Raw genomic sequence first — 21104 nt, 5'->3', positions numbered from 1 at the left:
ATCTCTCATTGTGAAACATACAGAGTTTAAGTGTCAATATTTTTTCAGCACCATTAAAACATTCAGAGTACTTTGTAAAAAAATGTCAGTTTATTTTAGTTGCTTATTGTATACTTAGTAGGATGTATTTTCAGTTAAAAAGATATGATTTAATTAGTGTTCAAACAACATTATCTTCTTTGTAAGATTAGAGCTGTGTCAGTACAAGTGACTCTTTACCACATTATTCTAATTCCATGGTTATATTGACCTTGTATTTCACTTAATAGTACCCAGTTTCAATTTTAATTGCACTTTTAGTAATTTCGTATGGAACTCCAAGTAGAGAAGAGAAAGTCTACCTAGCAGCACGACAAAACAATTTTCTATGCATAATAAGCTGAAAAAATCAATCTTCACAAATATCACACAAAAGGAAAGTAATAAGAAATTTCAGATTGAGCACAGCTGCTCATTCAAACTCTGTTTCCTATGTGTTGATCTACATGAGCTGTATATCATGTTCAAGAAGATCAATATCCATAATAAAAAAGTATTTTTTACAAACAAAACTGCTTGCATTTTGTATAAAGGTGACATTGATTACCTCCAAATGCAGAAACTTGGACAGCTATTTATATGTGCATGCCTGAATGATAAGAACATCTTTGTGTTGAGGAGAATTGCAAGGTGTGGGGCAAGTCTGAAATGCATCTTAGAAGACTAAAGGGATCATATCACCCATCTGTCCTTTTAATAGATTTCAAATTCTTGCATTAGCCTGGTTAGGAGCAATGCATTTTTTTTACACAAGTTCCCCTTGAAGAAATTTTAGTTTTTATTCTAAATCAGTGATTAACTTTTTTAGTGATCATGGAGATGATCATGAAACAGGTGTTTACATTCATAGAGAGGCAGGTTACAGTGACAGAATGATGAAACCTGAGATCACATTGATTTTTGGCCTTTTGCCTCATGTCCATCAAAGCAGCAAGGCATAAAGACCCAGTGATTGAAGACTGATTTGTGTTTGGATGCCCCCAGGCAGTTGGATCTGGGTTGGGGCTTTGGCTGCGACTGGGGTGGGACGGTGGATCCAAAATTAGGATGCTAGGTCGGGAAGGGCAGACCATGTTCATTCGCTGTGAGATGTGGAGTACCATTCACCGTAAAGGTCTGGAGACTTGGTTTCAAAACAACCATGGCAGATGATGACATTTGAATTGAATTTGAACATAACTTATGAAATCACTATCAATTGCCATAAAAACTATCCGGCTCAATGATGCACTTTAGAAAGGAACGTCTGCTATATGCATGTGGTTTGACCTGCATGTGATGCTAGACCCAGAACAGTGTGGTTGGTTCTTTACTGCCCTCTCAAGTGAACCGTCAAGCATTCAACGCAAGGCAACTAAGGACAGGCAACAAATGCTAACCTTGACATTGACACTCACAACACAGAACAGATAAGTAAATAGATAATGCCAGTTTTCGGTGTCAGTCAATTCTCTTTGAGTATTCCTAACATGGTGAGTGGGACACTTCCAGACATAGATCTGTGCATACATCCTGCTGTCTTGAAATATTAGCTTGCTCTCTCTTCATAGATGTGCCTGAACAGCTGTGATCTCCAGCAATTTTTTTTGTTTTCAGTCCTGCTAAATATATTAAGAGTTTAAAACACAGATTAAACTTTCCTGCATAAAGTAATGACAGCTAATTTTGTTTTACAATAAATTTACAAAAGTATTTGTGTTACCTACAAAAAATGATATGTTTCTCATCTAGTTCAAGAACAACAAACATTACGAAGCTACATTTAATGCTAGTAAAAACTGGATGCATGTTTTTTATTCCCTTGCAAGGAAAATATGTTATAGCTTTCAACTTTGTCAAAAATGAAAATATGTTTTCCTTTAGGATATATGCATAGTGCAACACATTTGAAGGAGGAAAATGACTGGATGCCTGAATACTCAGCAGTACAGTTGCAATTAATCTTGATGACATTTTAACCATATGTCGCAACATCTTAGATAAATAATAACAAAAATCGAGCCATTAGTAGTGATGGATTTCTTTCTTGAATTCAAAGGAACTTCCCTTGCTAGGACATAAATTTGCTTTTGATTTATGTGATATATTTGTATAAAATATTCATGTTCAGAAAATATAAACATCCAACAACTCTTAGTTGCACAGTTTTGTTTATTCTAACCTACAAAGTGTGTGCTGATTAATAGTCATTTTTAAATTATTTGCTGAGTCTGGGACAAATGAAACAGATTAAGTAATTTCTATTACATAAAATGCATTTCAATTCATGAATCGGTATTCCATTTTCAATTAATTATCTGAAAATATTCAATATATCAAACAGAGTATATTGCAGGTGAAAAATGTCTAATTATTGGCTTCTTAATATAAAATAACATTTTTCAGCACTCATTTGAAAGCTTAATTTCTGTCTTGTCCTCGCTTTACACAAGCTGCTTTTCTGCACTATGCTCACTCCATTTATCTTTTTCTCATTTGACCTCGTCATCTTGATCACTAGTTTTGTTGCTCTCCCATATATTTTATCCTTATGTTTTCTTCCCCTATTGATATCATGTTCCTTCAGCTGCCACATCACAGTCAAACATCAATTTGAAGCATCATTTATTGCACACCCGGTGCAAAAACAGAGTGATAAACTAGAATTTCCTGTAGTTGAAACAAATCTAGATAGAATTTGATTTGCTTTGCATTCATTTTACACCTGGAAGGTCATGATCATGGAATGCCTGATCCTGATTATTTACATGACCCTGGTAAGAAAAATGAGCAGGTTTATTTCCAGATACACCCTAATCCATTTAATTTTCCAATGTAAGCTGTGTCTGCATGTGGATCTAAGTCTCCCATTTTCTCTCTACTAGGTGATGATCACTTCAGTTTTTCAGGTTTTTTTTAATGACCTTCCAGTGGAGATTACTGCTTCCATTCATTATTTCCTCTGTAAAGGAATAAAAGTAGAAAAAAAAAACTAACAAGGGCTGGATAAAAGGCAAAATCACAGGACTTTCATAATACAAAATAGTACTGTTCATTCAAGGATTAATTACTAATATGCAGATCAAAAATAGAGAAATATTCATTTCAGCCCAAGTATTTACAGTCTCATAATCTTTACATTTCTATTAATGTTCTGTTTGTCCTATTGACACATCAATGCATATGCTTTCAGAGAACTGTTACAGTGGCATTCTGTTTCGAACACTGCCATTGCATTACAATTCAAAGTTTGACCTGAAAGTGAAATAAAATTCTGACTGCACTGCACAAGAATGCACGAAGCTATGGGACATGATTTTCTGCTGTCAGAGATGACAAGAATAATGACAGGCATAGGTGACTTAATGGCTTAAATGGGTGAGAGTACAAAATTCAGATTCTCATCGTCAAGATATAGCAGATCAATTAAGTCCTCACTTCTCAGAAGACATGTCAACCTTTGTACCATCAGTTGGTGAGAAACCAGTACGCATGCATTTGTATTTCATTCATGGCACATCTGCTAGAATTACCTTCACCTTCCCAATTTACTTCTGCTCAATTGAAATCCCCAGTGCTTCAAATACTTGATTGCATAAAGTAACTGTCATTTGGTGTTTGGCCTCCAGCAAAATATTGTACGTGTTCTTCGCGTTACCTCTATATTTATGGACAACATGGAGAACTGGAAGAATTGAACTGTTTGAACACTCTGGTTCAAAAAGGGTTTATAAAGAGGAGAAGGGAAAATATGGTTTCTTGTAAATGAGGTTGATAGTTTAGGGTGGGCTGATTACAGAGAGTTGAGTGATTTCAGAAAAAAAAACTCCTGTTAGGGAATGGAGACATGGAGTTATAACTCTTCATTACTGGAAAATATGCCAAAGAGATAATTGGGCTCCTGATCTGATGGTTACTTAACAACCCTTTCTGAACTTGGACTCATTTATTAAAATTAGGGGATAGAGTAGAAGGAAAAGAAAGTCTCAAAAGTAGTAGTATGGTCACAAAACTATCTCTATCTCTCAGTTGAAGTACTTGGGAGTCTGATAGAATTTTTACATTTCAATATTTATTTGGTTGTAAACCATGACAAGCTGAACTGATGTCCAGAGATTTCGGTGTAGACTGATTTCTATTGAACTGAAACTTTGTTGAAGATATTTCAGTAGTTAATGGCTGTCAGCTATTCAACAAGAAACCCAATAGGCTATGGGAATTCATTCAGTTCTATTCTTTGTTTTTCAGATCATGAGTCAATAGGAGTGTCTCTTTCATAAAATATCATCCCTGCAGAATATTTTATCTTTTGTGTGAAAGTGCATGCTTTGGAATTAAATGGAGATAAAGTTCAAAATTTGGATTGTAGATTGGATGCTAACAAGTTTTGCCATTTATTTTAATGATGAGTTTTGTTTAAATAATAAACTGATTACTTTGAGTTCATTAAAAAAAACGTCTGGTGAATGTCTCTTTTATTCTGAATAGCAGTATGAAAGGGAAACATTTGACCATTTTGATAACTGAATCAAAACACTTAAACTAATGATGGGACTAGTGAAGTAGTGGGGCTTGATTATCAGTGCACTCCTCCCATTGCCCTTATAATATGGAAGCATAGAATATAGAAAATAGGAGCAGGAACAGGCTATTCAGCTGTTTGAGCCTGCTCTGTCTATCAACATGATCATGACTGATTATCCAACTCAGTACAATGTTCCTGCTTTCTCCCTGTATGTTATGAACCCTTTAACTCTAAGGACTGAGATGATCTATCTCCTTCTTGAAAGCATTCAATGGTTTAACCTTAACTGCTTCTTATGACGGAGAATTCCACAGGCTCGCCATTCTCTTGGTGAAGGGGTTTTGTCTCTATTCAGTCCTAAATTACCTAGCCCATGTCAATGGATTGTGGCCATTGGTTCTGGACTCCTCAGTCATTGAGAACATCCTGCCTGTGTTTACCCTGTCTAGTCCTATTAGAATTTGAGACATATCTATATGATCCCCTTTCATTCGTCTAAATTTCAATAATGACTGATCCAGACTCTCTTTCTACATCAGTCCTGCCATCCAAAAAATCAGTCTGGTAAACCTTCATTGCACTAACTCCACATCCAGATCATTCTTCCTCAGATAAGAAGTCCAAAACTACACACAGTTCTAAAGGTGTGGTCTCACCAATGCCTGCAGTTGCAGCAAGACATCTCTGCTCCAACATTTGAATCTTCTCACTATGAAGGCCAACATACAATTTGCCTTCTTCACCACCTGCTGCAACTATATGCTTACTGTTAGTAACAGATGGACACCCAGGGTTTACAAGCAAGTAAATATTGGAATGTATAAACACCAACAGATTCCCAAGTACTTCACCCAAGAGATAGAGAGAGATAGTTTTGTAGCCATATTACTACTCTTGAGGGATTTTTTCCCTTCTTCTCTGCCACCCCCTAATTTTGTGCAATAAATCCAAGCACCTTTTCTGTTTTGCTACTAAAATGGATCACCTCATATTTATCCATATTATACTTCATCTACCATGCATTTGGCCACTCACTCAACTTATCCAAATCATGTTGAAGCATCTCAGCATCCTCCTCACACCTCCCCCTCCCATTCAATTTTGTGTCACTTGCGGACTTGTAGAATTTACATTTAGTTCCTCGTCTAAATCATTAACATATATTGTGAATAACTGGGGTCCAAATACTGTGCACCAATAGTCACTGTCTGCCACTTGGAAAATTGCTCATTTATTCCTATTTTTAATCTCCTGTCTGACAACCAGTTCTTTGTTCATGTCGGTACACCATCCCAATTCAATGCATTTCAATCTGAAATGCTAGTGTCTTACGTGGGATCTTATTAAAACCCTTCTGAAAGTCCAACTAAACCACATCCACTGACTTCCCCTTATAAGTTACAGCCTAAAAACAATTCCAGTAAATTTATCAAACATGATTTTCCTTTCGCATTGACACTGTCCATTCCTGTCCATGTTTCTAAATGCTTAGCTATTAAATTTTTTATAAAGGACTCTAGCATGTTCCCTACAACTGACACCAGACTCTATAATTTCCTGCTTTTTCTACACCTCCTTTTACAAATAGTGGGGTTATATTACCTACCGTCCAATTACAGGAACTGTTCCAGAGCCTATAGAACTTTATAGGATGACTACGAAAGCATTCACAATTTCTAGGACTAATAAGTTAAAAATCACACAACACCAGGTTATGGTCCAACAGGTTCATTTGGAAACACTAACTTTCAAAGCACTGTTTCTTCCTTGGATTATAACCTAGAGTTAGGGCTATTAGCATAGTTTGTGTGCTCAGACTTAAGAGATTGGATGTAAATTAATGAATAATTGGTAAAGTATCAAAGAACTGCCTCTGAAGGACATGGGCAATGCTGAGTCATTTGGGAAAATAAAACAGATTTATAAAAATGAGTTTTGTTGATAAAAAAAATCAGTTTTCCAACCACATTTTGAATGGTGAGATGAGAATCTCACTCGTGAGCAGTGTGAAGCCTACACTCATCCATTAACATGCCAATAGTACTTAATCTCACTTTTTTTTCTGTATAGTAATAATTACCAACATGCAAGTTTGAACAGTTTCTTGGTGGTCCAGCTCACCACTTGCTCCTTTGGGGACTCTGCCTTGGGTAGCAGTCCACAACATCTCAGTGTATGCTACATGGGCACAGTCTGCCTGGACCTCAGCCCATGAAGGTTGGCATCAGGCATGCATTAGCCTTACCACATCCAGATTGCACATCTTCAACTCACTTAGAATATACTTCTCCACTTCAATAGTGAACACTGGTGCATACTGGCATCTTTCATTGTAAAGCTGCAGCGAAAGCGGAGAATGCAGATGCTGGAGATCAGAGTCAAAAAAGGGTGGAGCTGGAAAAACACGGCCTGATGAAGAGCTTATGCCCGAAATGTCGACTCTCCTGCTCCTCCGATGCTGCCTGACCGGCTGTGCTTTTCCAGCACCACACTAATTGTAAACACATGGGACAAACACCAATGCAGGGTGCACCTCAGAGCAGATCGATTGCTCTCTTAGTGCTCACTCATTTTCCACCTATTTGGCTGTTCACAGCATTTCTGCCATACTTCTCCTTGCTTAACATTACTGTGGCTTTTTTTGCCTCATTCACAATGTAAAGTCTCAAAATATTTCTGTCTCACCTTGCTATTTAACGCAGATACAAAGCCAGTCAGCTTGACATGCTGTCAGCAGTGATCAATCAAGGGGATGGACATGTTGATGTATGGCACTGTGCTATTTCAATGTCACATCTATACAATGCACCAGCAGCTTCAACAGCAGACACACTGAATGTGCTCCAGCAAAGTGTTAGGTCTCAAAATGTTAGGAGAGTCATCCTTGGTCAAGTCAATGAGAACTCTCATGGGCCACCAGTGCAGTCAGTCAAGGCCAGCGAGTTAAACTGGACACAGTTCATGCAGACTAAGTTGACAGGTCAAGATCTTAACTTGCAGGATTTTGCTGCTGTAAAGAAGCCTCTTCTACTTGCACAAATATTTGTTCCTGAAGTATACATCCAAAAGATTTGAAACGGAAGGAAGCAGCATAAGTTTGAAAGGGCAAAGCAAAGTAATTTGGCCATTGCATATGAGTATTAGGAGTAAATGCTACATATAAGGTTCTCAGAGAAATTATAGCTGAGAATTCTCAGGGAAAAATGAAATATTTCAAAATTCACTTTCTCCAATAATTAGAACTCATGTTGACTACCGGAGCATTGCAAGAGGAAGTCAAGCAAGGAGATGGCTAGTGATTACAAGCTCATACATAAGATTAAAGACTTTCTCCATCAGTTCCACAATTCAAAAAGGATATAAAGTGGGAGAGCAAGAGTAAGGCAATTAACCAGGGTAATGAGGGGAGGGATAGAAATTGTCAGGGAATTGTTTCTCAGATTGGAAAGGAAGGTTGACTGTGGAAGTGAAAGTCTAAGGCTTAGGCATTTGCATCGTAATAACATGAGACAGCTTTGTTCAAAATCCTGGAAGATGTGTAGAAAAATATGTGGCTTAATGGGTTCATAAGAATGATTCCAAGTAAAGGAGCCCAGAGTGAAAACAGAAATCAATATGTAGTTTTAACTGCAAATGTGAGACCTGAGATGAACACAGCTGTGAGTGCAGGACAGGTGACTGAGGTAGATCAGAGATATGAAGGCTTTGGTCAAGAGGAAAAGTCACCCTGTATTACTCAAATGATGCAGGTAAACCTGTTACGATATTAGTAGATACAGGAGCCACTTTGCATGGAAAGACATAACATCTTCTTTAGAGAGTGCATTGACAGCTAAAATTTTCAAGAACGGATAATATATACAACTCCTTGAAACGGAGTGCACTTGGAACATGATTTAATGTCCCAACCGTATGGGCTCAGAATTTGGAGGGTAACTTGCAGACGGTGATGTTACCATATATTCTTTTATATGACACTGGTCATGTTTAAAAGGTTCTTTTTAAGCAGTCTTCGTGAATTTCTGCAGTGCATCTTCTAGGTAGTACACACTGCTGCTACTGAGCATTAGGGTGAGAGGGTGAATATTTGTGAGTGTGATGCCAATCAAGTGGGCTGCTTTATCCTGGATAGTGTCAAGCTTTGCCCTGGATGGCAAATCATTTTGGGGAGCCACTAGAGACCCGTACGGCATTTAATTGATGTCAATGTGTAAGTGCATCTAGGAAGTCACTATTGTATTCTCAAGAGTGCACTAAAATAATCTCTTTCCTCCTTGATGAGCCATAGAGTCATAGAGATGTACAGCACAGAAATAGACCCTTCAGTCCAACTCATCCATACTGAGCAGATATCTTGTATAAATCTACTCCCATTTAAAAGCAGTTGGCCCATATCTCTCTAAATACTTCCTATTCATGTACCCATCCAGATATCTTATAAATGTTGTAATTTTACCAGTGTCTACCTCTTCCTCTGGCAGCTCATTCCATACATACACCACCCTGTGCATGAACAAGTTACCCCTTATGTCTCTTTTATATCTTTCCCCTCTCACCTTAACCCTGTGCCCCACCCCAGGGAAATAAACCTTGTCTATTTACACTATCCATGCCCCTCATAATTTTATAAACCTCTATAAGGTCACCCTCAGCCTCCAAGACTCTAGGGAAATCAGCCCTAGCCTATTCAGCCTCTCTCTGTAGTTCGAACCCGCCAACCCTGGGAAATATCTTAGTAAATCTTTTCTGAGCGCTTTCAAGTTTTGCAACATCCTTTTGTTAAGAGGGAGACCAGAATTGCACACAGTATTCTAAAAGTGATCTCACCAATGTCCTGTACAACCACAACATAATCTCCTATACTCATTGCACTAGCCAATAAAGAATGATCAAGCACAGAAAGAGGCCAGTTCATCCTTGGTGCTTGTTGTAGTGTCATTGCTTTACACTGTCAAGATTTGAAACCATCACAAACTTTCCTGGGAGTACAGCTATATTTTTGACCAACATGCAGAACTGGAAGTTACTGCACTAGTTTGGACACTCTGCTTTTTACCAAGGGAAGTGAAACTCTTGTGATTTCAGGGAAATGAGTCCAACAGTTTTAATCTGACTGTGACCCACTGGCTAATTACAAATAGTGAGGGTATTAGGATTGTCAGCCATCAGTAGCTTCCCATAAGTTCAGAGTGCAAGCAATGCACTTCAAGACAATCTTAGTGCATTGTCATTAACCAACAGTCCTTGCCAACAGTAAAGTTTTCCATCATTTAATGTACAATTTTTTGTAACCACAACAGCCATTTAATGCAGTTTTGTATTAGATATCCAAGGAGCTTCCATGGCTCTTACATCTGGAACACTAACAGGTATTCAGCCTTTTAAAAAAAACCTTTGGTCCATACAAGGCTGATCGTTGGGCGATAAGGGACACTCCATCCACAACCAGTCAATGACACTTCTAAAAAATCCTTAAGCTGACTCCGAGGTGCTGCTGATGCTTCAACAATGGCCATTGTAGAACAGACCATAGACCTCCTGAAGATGAAAATCTGATGTCTGGGCTATTCAAGCAGTGTCATATGGTATACCCAGGCAGAGATTACTGCATCTTAGTGATTCATTCTTGCCTGCACAATCTCACTTGCCAAAGAGGAGGAATGTGTTGGTGGAAGAGGAGCCACAGAAACAGGAGGAAACATCTAAGGAAGAAGATGAATGTGGAGATCATCAGATGAGCAAGGAAAACCATCAAAGAGTTGAAGGAGGCAAGGCAATATTTCACTGAGACATCGAGGCCAAAAACAATTTTGTAATGACCCATTTGCAGGATGAATGATCTGTCTAGATACATTCTTTTGTTTATGCTTTAATTTCTACAGTTGGTTGTCAGTACTCTCCTTGCTGTATGCAAAACTCTTCACGAACTGAGCTGGATATCACTTACTTCATTTGAAATAATGATTTTTACTTTCTATTTTGGTTCTAATATCCTCAAGGAGAAAGTGAGGGCTGCAGATGCTGGAGATCAGAGCTGAAAATGTGTTGCTGGAAAAGTGCAGCAGGTCAGGCAGCATCCAAGGAACAGGAGAATCGACGTTTCGGGCATGAGCCCTTCTTCAGGAAAGCCCTTCTTCAGCCCTTCTTCTAATATCCTCAACTCTGTCAAAGCTAAACTATGTGTGCAAACCTTATACAGGACCAACATTAGCACTAAACAGTTGTATTGCATTGACCAGTTCTGTGATCTTCTATGATGGTTAGACTGAGGTGGTCCTTGTTTCAAAGGCATACAAATCACATTAGTAATTGCCCTCCCAGGTGAATGCCACAAAGTTGCTCCATACTATGAGATTGCTTCTTGTGTACCTTACACCCTCACTATCTCTGCAGTGCTGCACAAGCAATGATATATCAAAGCACTCTTGACTTTTCCTTCCTGGAGTCTATAGTTGCATGACAGATCCTCCATTGACCCGCTAACGTGTATGTCCAGGTTCCATTTATTGGACATCCCAAACCCTGGTTACTCTCTTAATTAACCTTTATTGTTAGCACCAGTGTCCTTGAGAATAATCTGAAGCATCTCGACCATCAGCCCCAACTAATAGATGTACGGTTCTGTGATGGATGAGGTGATCTCTAAATACTCACTTTGCCGAGTAGCAGAGTGATTCCAAGGCCTGGTGATTGTAAAGGATCCCATCCTTTTGCTGGTGGTACATGCTCCACATCTTTCACTGCTGAGAACTTTCTCAGCTTCAGTTGTTATAATAATACTAGAATCGTGCAAGTAAATATACATTTACAAACTTGTAATGTTGTAGTAGGCAAAGGTTCTCAAAGCAATAATGCTGAAGATAGTTGTAAGACCCCCAGTAGATTTACAGAGCAAATATCTGATCTAGTTGGAAAGAATCCTTAGTGAAAGAATTTCAAGAGATTAAAGGACTACCAGGTAAAGTGATAGATCAAGTTTAGCAGGAATGAGGTCCTCAGTGAAGAATCTTGAAGGCCTGGACCTACTGATTGTGTCCTGCACAAGTGCAGATGCATCCTCCTTGGCCTTAGCTGCAGGGGACAATGGGATCACTGGGAGAGAGCAGAGGGGAAGGGGGAGGGGAAGGACACCTCTGGAGAGTCCAGAGTAGAAGCTGGTGAAGTGTCTCTCTATTACCCTCCTTGTAGCTGTTGGCACCAAGCTGTCCCCAGGAGAAGAAGGGACACCTGGAGTGAGGTCAAGGTGCCTGGAACCATTCCTCCCCTTACCTTTGATGCTACAGCAGCCACAGCTAAAGCAGGCCCAAGTGCATATGCGGCAGGCACTGAATATTCTCCAGTGTGCCCACCATCCTTTCCATGGAGACAGCCAAGTGCCACATCCGGAGAGACCAAGTAGTGAGAATATGGAAGGATATCCTTCATCTTTCAGTCCACTGAGGGCCTTTGCACACCTGCCAGATGTTCCCTTCTCCTTATCTACAGGTTGACCATCTCACTTATGGCTGAATACAGAGACCCCAGGTATTTTGTCCACCACTGGCTGTAGATCTATGTCAGTGATGTACTCACCACCTTGTGCTCCCAGGTCTAATTTAGCCAAAATATTCAATAAAGTGACTGTCTCTGTGTTGGTTGAGGATGCAGGTTAACACTATGCTAGTGAATCATAGAACAAAGAAAGGACATAGAAAGGTACAGCACAGAACAGGCCCTTTGGCCCACGATGTTGTACCGAGGATTAATCCTAATGTAAAATGAAATAACTTAACCTACACACCCCTCAATTCACTGCTGTCCATATGCATGTCCAGCAGTCAATTAAATGTCCCCAATGACTCTGCTTCCACCACCACCGCTGGCACGCATTCCATGCATTCACAACTCTCTGTGTAAACAAGTTTCCTCTGATTCTGGATTACTGGTGCTGGAAGAGCACAGCAGTTCAGGCAGCATCCAAGGAGCAGTGAAATCGACGTTTCGGGCAAAAGCCCTTACTGCTGTGCTCTTCCAGCACCAGTAATCCAGAATCTGGTTTCCAGCATCTGCAGTCATTGTTTTTACCTCTAACTTTTCTCTGATGTCCCCTCTATACTTTTCTCCTAATATCTTAAAACAATGACGCCTCGTGCCAGTTAATCCTGCCCTGGGGAAAAGTCTCTGGCTATTGACTCTATCCATGCCTCTCATTATCTTGCATACCTCGATCAGGTCACCTCTCTTCCTCCTTGTCTCCAGAGAGAAAAGTCCGAGCTTAGTCAACATCTTTTCATAAGGCACGCCCTCCAGTCCAGGCAGCATCCTGGTAAACCTTCTTTGCACCTCTCCAAAGCCTCTGTATCTTTCCTATAGTAGGGCGACCAGAACTGGGCACAATATTCCAAGTGTGGTCTCACCAGTATCACCAGTAGAACTGTAGCAAAACCTCATGACTCTTAAACTCGATCCCCCTGTTAATGAAAGCCAAAGCACCATATGCTTTCTTAACAAACTTATCCACTTGAATAGCAACTCAATCTTCTAAGGAATCCTCTAAGGTTCACAGGCTTTATCCTCAGAGTCCCTTTTTCTGTGTTGTATCCTAGGTGCCTTCAGACGATAGCTCACACCAGGCCATGCGAAAGTGGTCATATTTTACTCGCTTGGCATCATACCTTAGCTCTCAAGTTGCAAGTTCCAGCCTATGTGTCCAACAGTACAACAAAATAATGGTGAGACTTTTATTATAAATTCCAATTCATATTCTTAACAGGTCTAAAAAAAACAAATAGCTAAAATGATTGCTGAAAGCGATAAATAATAGTCTATGTTTTCCTATTCAGTCATTCTTAGATTTAGATTAGATTAGATTACAGTGTGGAAACAGGCCCTTCGGCCCAACAAGTCCACACCGACCCGCCGAAGCGAAACCCACCCATACCCCTACATTTACCCCTTACCTAACACTACGGGCAATTTAGTATGGCCAATTCATCTGAATCCTGCACATCTTTGGACTGTGGGAGGAAACCGGAGCACCCAGAGGGGACACGGGGAGAACGTGCAAACTCCACACAGTCAGTCACCTGAGGCGGGAATTGAACCCGGGTCTCTGGCGCTGTGAGGCAGCAGTGCTAACCACTGTGCCACCGTACCGGGGTCAAAGTAGATTATTTTTTGAAATCTAAGTTGAACAGAGTGGCAATGAAGTAATCGGTCATCCAAACAAACAAAAAAAAATTACTGGAGTGAGTCAGTATTCTGTAATCTCATTCTAGAAATTCCTTTAGTATGCTGTTCTTGCTTTGATATAGTTTGAAAACAGAAGTTTTGTGCTATTTCTATTTTCACTTAGATTGATTATTATGCCAAAAGACCTGTGGTTTGTAAGAAAATAAAATAATGGCTATTCAGAAGGAATTTTATTTCCCTCTTCACAGTATTGACAGATTTGAGGAATTTATTGTATACAGATATTGTGTAATTTTCTGCAAGTTTTTTTTATACAACTTGATTAATGGAAGGTAAAATATGGCTAGCAATCAACAGCCAGAGAAATAATTTTTGTAGTGTTTCAGTGTACATCTTGTGATGGTATACAACTTGTTATTTTCTGTAACTATTACCTACAATGCATTTCAGCTTATGTTATGTCATGGGCAGTGTGATGACACACTAATAAGAAAATAAGTCTTTGCTGTTCAGGAGAGGCATTTCAGTCCTGAGGAAAAAGAAGATATTTCTTTCTATTTCTTGCACCCAATGTCAACATTAAGCATTCTCACGTCTTGTATCCAATAGTTAAATGAAGAGTACATTTCACTCAATGTTGGAACAACAATATGTCTCAATCAAAGCCTCAGAAGAACATTCCCTACTGCAACCATTTGACAGTTCCATTTCCCATGTCTGCCATCCTTGTGACCTGTTTGAATTAGTCTGAATTTCAATTGGTGCTAAATGATTGACAATTTTGGTCTTGTCCTGCTTGCAACTAGATTCCCACTGTCCAGACAATTTATGTTGAAGATTCCACATTAGCTTGTGGAGAGAGAAATTCTAATCTTGTCAGTCTGTGTTGTATTGAAAACCAAGGTCCTACAGGTCAAAGACGGTTTGCAATTTTCCTCCCTGAGATGGCTGTAATGGAATTTGTGTACAGAATAAATTGAGGAGGACAGCTCCAGGTTAGTGCTAATTATGTGATGATTTCTATAGTTTTTCACTCAGTGAAATGAAAGTGAAAGGGATTCAAGTTAATCAAGCATCGTATGCATAACAAACTTAGAGCATTATGAAGTTTGGACTAATGGACATACAGTCCAAGACTATCAGAGGCAGCCAACAGTACCATAGAAGCCAATTGCAAAGCCACTTATAATATTTTAAGCATTCTGGCTATTTCATGCAGTTAAACAGGATCATTGCACCTCTGCAGTGGTCTGCATTTACCAATACAGTAAACTTCCTGTTTTTCTTTGTGTTACATTTAAAGATGCCGCATACTGTTGATGAGATGATGGAACAAGTTTGTACAGGCACTTAACTCGGTTAGTAATTTAAATTACTCTAGTGATGTGGGCCGTATAAATTTTAAATTGACCAGCTTATATTGTTGGATTCCTAGTGATGAATATGCTCAGCTCATATGAAATAAAAGAGAGGACAGTTGATTTGTAATCAAAGCACTTTGATATGTTCATATGTGATGTTTATGTTGTTTATTCATTTTGCAGTTTATGTTCTAATTCAAAATGGACACTTAGTTCTCATTTTACTATATAAACTTTAATACATGACAAAGGACTATTTCAATTTTAGCTTCTAAAGATGCTGGAGAATAAAGTTACAAACTACACTTGAAGGCACAATTATGTTTGAATTTGCTAGATTATTGCAGCTAGTGTGATGGTTTTACCACTCGTTGCTGAATTACATTATAACCAATACATTTGCTTTAAGTAGTGGAAACAACATCTCGCAAGAATGGATCTGGAAATACTGCTCAGAAAAGATCAAAATACAAATACTGGAAGTGAAAAAAATAAGAGTTTAATTAGTTCAACAAGAGCTGATCAGCCAAATCAACAATATCCAAATCTCCAAAGCCTTGAAATTCACAATAAAATGTTTCAGTCACTTAAAATCTTCTCACAGGATTCTGTGCAACACAACATCACGCATATTATTGGATAACTTGAGCAAAATAATGTTCTACTTTAGTGTACTCCTGAACAAATTAAGTTCCTTTTGCAGTAAAGAGTGATTCATGATAAAATATATACTGGTTGAGATGAATTTTATTCACTGAGATATGTGAAAGAATTGTAATCCCCTCCAGTGAAGATCGGGAAAGGGTTGGAGAAAGGGGTTAGATTGCTATATTCATGAAACGTTCCACATTTCTGTTTTAAGCTCAGTAAATATTGCAACATTTAAATAAGCCACTCTGGAGTGCAGGGTTCATCATTGTTAATATTTAAATGAGACCTGAACTCCAGAAAGTTTGGCAGTGATTTAAAATTAAAATCTACTGCCTGTGTTTGGATTCACAGTAGCTAAAGGAAGATGGAAATAACTATGTGCAGCATGCAAGCTTTTCTTGTCGCACAGCCTGTGGGCTAAGAGGAGCAGAGTGGACTTGGTGCTGAATCTTACATGTTATGACACACTTCTGGAACAGGTTGAAACTGAACTTGGGCTTTCTGCCTCAGAGGTAGGGACAGCACCACTGCACCATGCGATCCCTGGGAGCAGAGTAGTTTGTTTTTATGTCCAGAAATGCTATCACACACAACTGAGTGACTTTCCCAACACCAAGTCACTGTGACAGTATTTTTTAAACTGCTAACCAACATCACCAGTAAAACATCCATGTAGACAGTTAGATATTTACAAGCAAAGCCCATTAACGGCAATGCAACCCATCAAAGTGAAGGATGGGGTTAGGGAGTGTGGGAAAGGGCAAACACACTGTTGAAGTACATTGTTAACAGTCTCCATTGTCAACTATTATTAACTTTTACACTCAGCAATCAGCAGGTCTGTCAAATGGCCAGCAATTGGGTGCGAAACTAGGATAAGAGTAATTTCAAGATTGCTTTGCTAATTCTGAAGAGATCTGTTTGCTCCCTTTTCCTCCAACAAACATTCTCCTCTCCCTCCCTTGGTCCCCATAAATATCATTGCCATTGTGCTTGTGATACAATGGTGTATATTTGTTCCAGTTTATCTAATACAATATTCTTGTTGGTGAGGACTGATTATACTTTCCTTGAATATATTAGTGTATCTGTTGTGACTTACTAAAATGTTGACATTTCCAATGGTTGAACAGCCTTCAGTTATGGATATAAATATGAGCTGAATATAGAGCCAAAGAAACATGAAATAATATAATACTGGTGGGACATTTGGCCCATCATGCACATTCCTTCTCTTGGGTGTTGTTTTCAAATATTCCCACTTAAAACACTCTTTTTCCCCATGACAATCTTAGTTCATTTAATATCAGTAAGGTTTTTAAGACAAGAAAGAAAGTAATAAAAAATGTTATGTTAGTAAACTTTGCTATACAGGTAATTTTTCATGTCAACAAATCATAACCTTAAATTAGTAATAGATATATTACAATTTTTGAACTTCTGTGTGCTAGAGTGGTGGCATGTTAGTGTGCTAGCCTGGGGTTCAGGGTCCACTGAAAAGGCACAGCGGAGTACTTGCAATGTGATTTACAGTTAAAAAGAGATAAAGTGTCTCTCTTTTTGATTGCTGAAAATGTGTTCAGCCAACAAAGCCACAATTGGAGGAAGCTCCCTTGAGTGAACTGCCGAACTAAGAATCTCGACACATTTACTCAACCACCAAAGTCAGCTCAACAGGAATCAACCACTTTAACAGCTGCAATATTTTATTGTCTCAACATCATGGACAAGATTTTTTTTGACCTTTTCTTTTGGGAGTATGCTATTACTATTAGTATGACTTTGCATTAGTGGTAAGATAACCTTTGATGGGTAATGAAATGGTTTTAAAATATATATTTTCATATTTCTTTGAGGCAGTGGTGTGATATCAAACTGTATATATTAATATCATTTAATTTAAGTTTGAGTTTGGAATTTTGAGTTATTGACATACGGGTTTTCTGTGTGTCTCAAGTTAATAATTAACTTGCAAATATTTCTCTAGCCATTGTGATTTATTTTAAAACTGTTTGTGAGGACTTCTTTAATAGCCTATCAGGTTTTTATTCTTCTGGATTTTATGATTTAGCGCAGTAGAAAACTATACTTCAAAGCATCTGTTAGAAATTTCTGGATTGTGCGATTGCTTTTAAACTTAAAGAATATAGCCATAGTTTAAAGGGAGATATTTTTTGTTTCAGTTTTACAATCCTGTAAGATCCTTTCATGGAGATGCCTAGATAATGAAGTGCTGCTGAGAAAGGGAGAAGACAACAAAACTACATTACTTTAGACTCAGGAGGTAGTGATAGTCCAAAACTAGAAATGTCTCAGTAAAACCCTGAAGAGATTATTTAAATCTGAGTATGTTTAGGTTCAGGGAGTAAGTTATCAGGAATTCTGGCCTAAGAGTTAAAGTCACAGTTACCTTAAACTCATTGAGGTGTTAGAAAGAGGGATTCTGGTGTGCTGTTTGGTATGGTATGAGGAATTTTCTTCCTTTTGAAAGTGACAATGAAATATTTTGGGATTAGTAAGATTACATTTTTATAGTGTATAAAAACTTTGAATTTGTACCATAAGTAAAGAGATTGTTTTATTCTATTTTATCTTCACTGCTTTTGCACAATAAGTTTATTTTTATTCTTAAAATAAAGTCTGCAAAGCCTATGCCTATGTTATATGCCTGTGTTTCAGTGAGAGTCTGCCTTGTTAAAACCAAACCAAAACAAAATATCAAGGTAGATTTCAGTCTGTGAAATGACTTGTCCAGTAATGATATCATCTGGGATCATAAGAATCTCAGGATTTGGGAACTGAAGCAGTAATGGTTTCTAAACCCACATTCTTAGGGTGCTAAATTAGGTGATCCTTAATTAACTTGGAGGTAGGTTCCTTGTCCAATCAAAGGTGATGAATGAGCCCTTGAAGATGGAGAACTATAGGTTTACTGACAGTTAGGATTTTAGGCCTCACAGCTTTCACAAATTTAGTGAGGCTCGAAAATTCTGCTTGTTGTTTTACTCTTATCCATCCTTCCATCCAACTTAATAAAAAATACCAAACAAATGTTTCAAATATGATTTCCCTCTTTACAAATTCCAATATAGGCCACCAACCTGAGGTTTTGGGCCAGAATTTTGCCATGGAATTGGGAAGCTCAGGTTGGGAAATATCCTCGTTCAGCAGACATATCTCCATAGCAATGACCTTTGTGCACACGGTTTTCACTTCCTCTGTAGTGTAGACAAGTTTGACTTTGACTTTGAGACAGATGAGTACCAAGCTGAGCTGATTAGAAGGCCTAGTGTGTTTCTGTAAGAATGACCCAATTTTATGAATTACCTTAAGGGCCTCTATTCCTCATCTCTCTCAACCCCTGTTCCACCTCCATGTGATCTATTTTTCTACATTTTATCCATATACCATCACTTTAGCCACTCAGTCAATATCCACTATAGGCAGAATGTAAAACTAAAAAAAAATCTAACATTTCTCACCCTTGACATGTAAAAGAAAATGACTCTCATTCATAATTATTGAACGATTTTACATCTCCTCAAGGACTAAATCTATTATGAAAACAAACAACCTCATTTTTCAGTAATTACATCAATAACAGCTGATATTTTAATAATCTTTCAAACCAGTCAATTAAAGTGTTAAAAAGTGTGGCGCTGGAAAAGCACAGCTGGTTAGGCAGCATCTGAGGAGCAGGAGAGTTGCCGTTTCAAATGTGGCTGATCCACATACCTGATGAAGAGCTTATGCTCAAAATATCGACTCTCCTGCTCCTCGGATGCCACTTGACCTGCTGTGCTTTTCCAATGCCAAACGTTTTGACTCTGATCTCCAGCAGCTGCAATCCTCACTTTCTCCTAGTCAATTAAAGTAGGAAGTAAGCCCTGCCTGTTCATGTAACTAGCTTTGGAACTGCTGAAACTCAGCCAATAATTCATAATGGACTCGATTGTAGTAACATTCAATGGGAAATGCCACCAATGAAATTTAATAGTAATTTTTTTTTTGGAACTTCTTCAGTCGATCTGTCAAGTAATACATCCAGCACTATGTGTTTGTTTTGTTCACCTAACTGACAGCTGATTCTGTTTTTGTCTTGTATGTTTAAATGACAGGGAACTAAATTACTTAAGATTATGACACATAATCAGACCTCATTCAACCTTCAAGAGTAGCAATATCTCCACCATTGATTTGTGATTGCCCTGCTGTGGGTTCATTATCTTTGGGATACTAATTTCAAATGTACCTGCAGAGTTCGTTTTATGGGATCCAAAACCTGTCCCCTTCTACTGCCTGTAAACTGGGATCTGTCAGAATCGGGGCAGGCTGTCTGCATCTGTGTCCCACACATCTTTTTAAAGACCTCCGGAATGGGTGTAGCTCTACAGAAATCCAACCCTTTATCTCCCTTTCTCTCTTCACAGCTACACCTGACCTGTTGATATTTCTTGTATTATGTTTGTTTGGTGCCTCCATTGACATTGCACAACTAGGTGCATGGCTTCTTGCAATTGATAAAATGCTTCAGAATCTCTGTAATAATTTACGTATCATTTAATTTTGCGACATAAAATAATGTTTGAAGAAAGAAAAAGAAACTGAAACATTTATTATCTAATTTGCTAAACACACCTTGCATATTCAACCGACATGCTGATACTTTTCATAGATAATTTATACACCAAGCACTCCTGATGCTCTCTTCACTCACAATCAAATTGATAAATGAATTAACATCAATATTGAAATTATGTTTAATTCAATAAGCTGTGTTTATTGGTGTGTTAGTTTTGGACATAAGGCATGGGAAATAGTGTAAAAAGCAGAATATTGGTCCAAGCTCCCGACATTGTTCAGATGGTGTTACTGACCTCATTGTGGAGACACAAGGAAGGCTTTCATTTGCTGTCAGGAAATACAACAGATGGGACTTTATCTCTGGCATGCTACTCACAACAGCAGAACTGAAGGTTGGAAACTGGTTCCCATGCAATTCTGATTAAAACATTAAGTACCAGCAGCAGGCAAAAGAGACACTTATTATCAAGTGATGGGAGACCCACAATGGTGAAACCCACAATGCAATGATAAGGCCTGGGTCGGCTGGAAAGCAGCTTCCAGGACAAATAGGAATGTTCTGCAAGATAGCAGCAACTTTCCTGCTTAACATAATTGTCTCAGTTACATTATTTCGTTTATTGTTCAACAGACCAATGTCTCTACCTTGCCCCATCCCAGCTATCCCCCTCACCCATCACTTCCATTTGGGCAGCGGCTGAACCTAAGACACTACCCATGTAGTGTTGCCCACTGCCATCCTCCTCTAATCAAAATAGAGGACTCTGTGGTGTGCTGATAGGGTCAGGATTTTG

General features: G+C 38.5%; 1 long non-coding RNA gene across 1 annotated transcript in view; it reads left to right on the top strand.

The window, feature by feature from the left end:
* Positions 1–16074: 16074 nt before the first annotated feature.
* LOC148145124 (uncharacterized) overlaps positions 16075–21104 on the top strand; it is a 54930-nt gene continuing 49900 nt past the window's right edge. Inside the window, exon 1 of the long non-coding RNA XR_015750998.1 lies at positions 16075–16238. This is a non-coding gene — a long non-coding RNA (uncharacterized LOC148145124). The remainder of the gene's footprint in view (positions 16239–21104) is intronic.

This window comes from Chiloscyllium plagiosum, unplaced genomic scaffold (genome assembly GCF_037043375.1).
Source record: "Chiloscyllium plagiosum isolate Xiang-an unplaced genomic scaffold, Cpla_swu_hap1 HiC_scaffold_26, whole genome shotgun sequence".
Lineage (NCBI taxonomy): Eukaryota > Metazoa > Chordata > Chondrichthyes > Orectolobiformes > Hemiscylliidae > Chiloscyllium > Chiloscyllium plagiosum.
The sequence above is the reverse complement of the archived record's forward strand: the minus strand, read 5'-3'. Positions and strand labels throughout refer to the sequence as shown.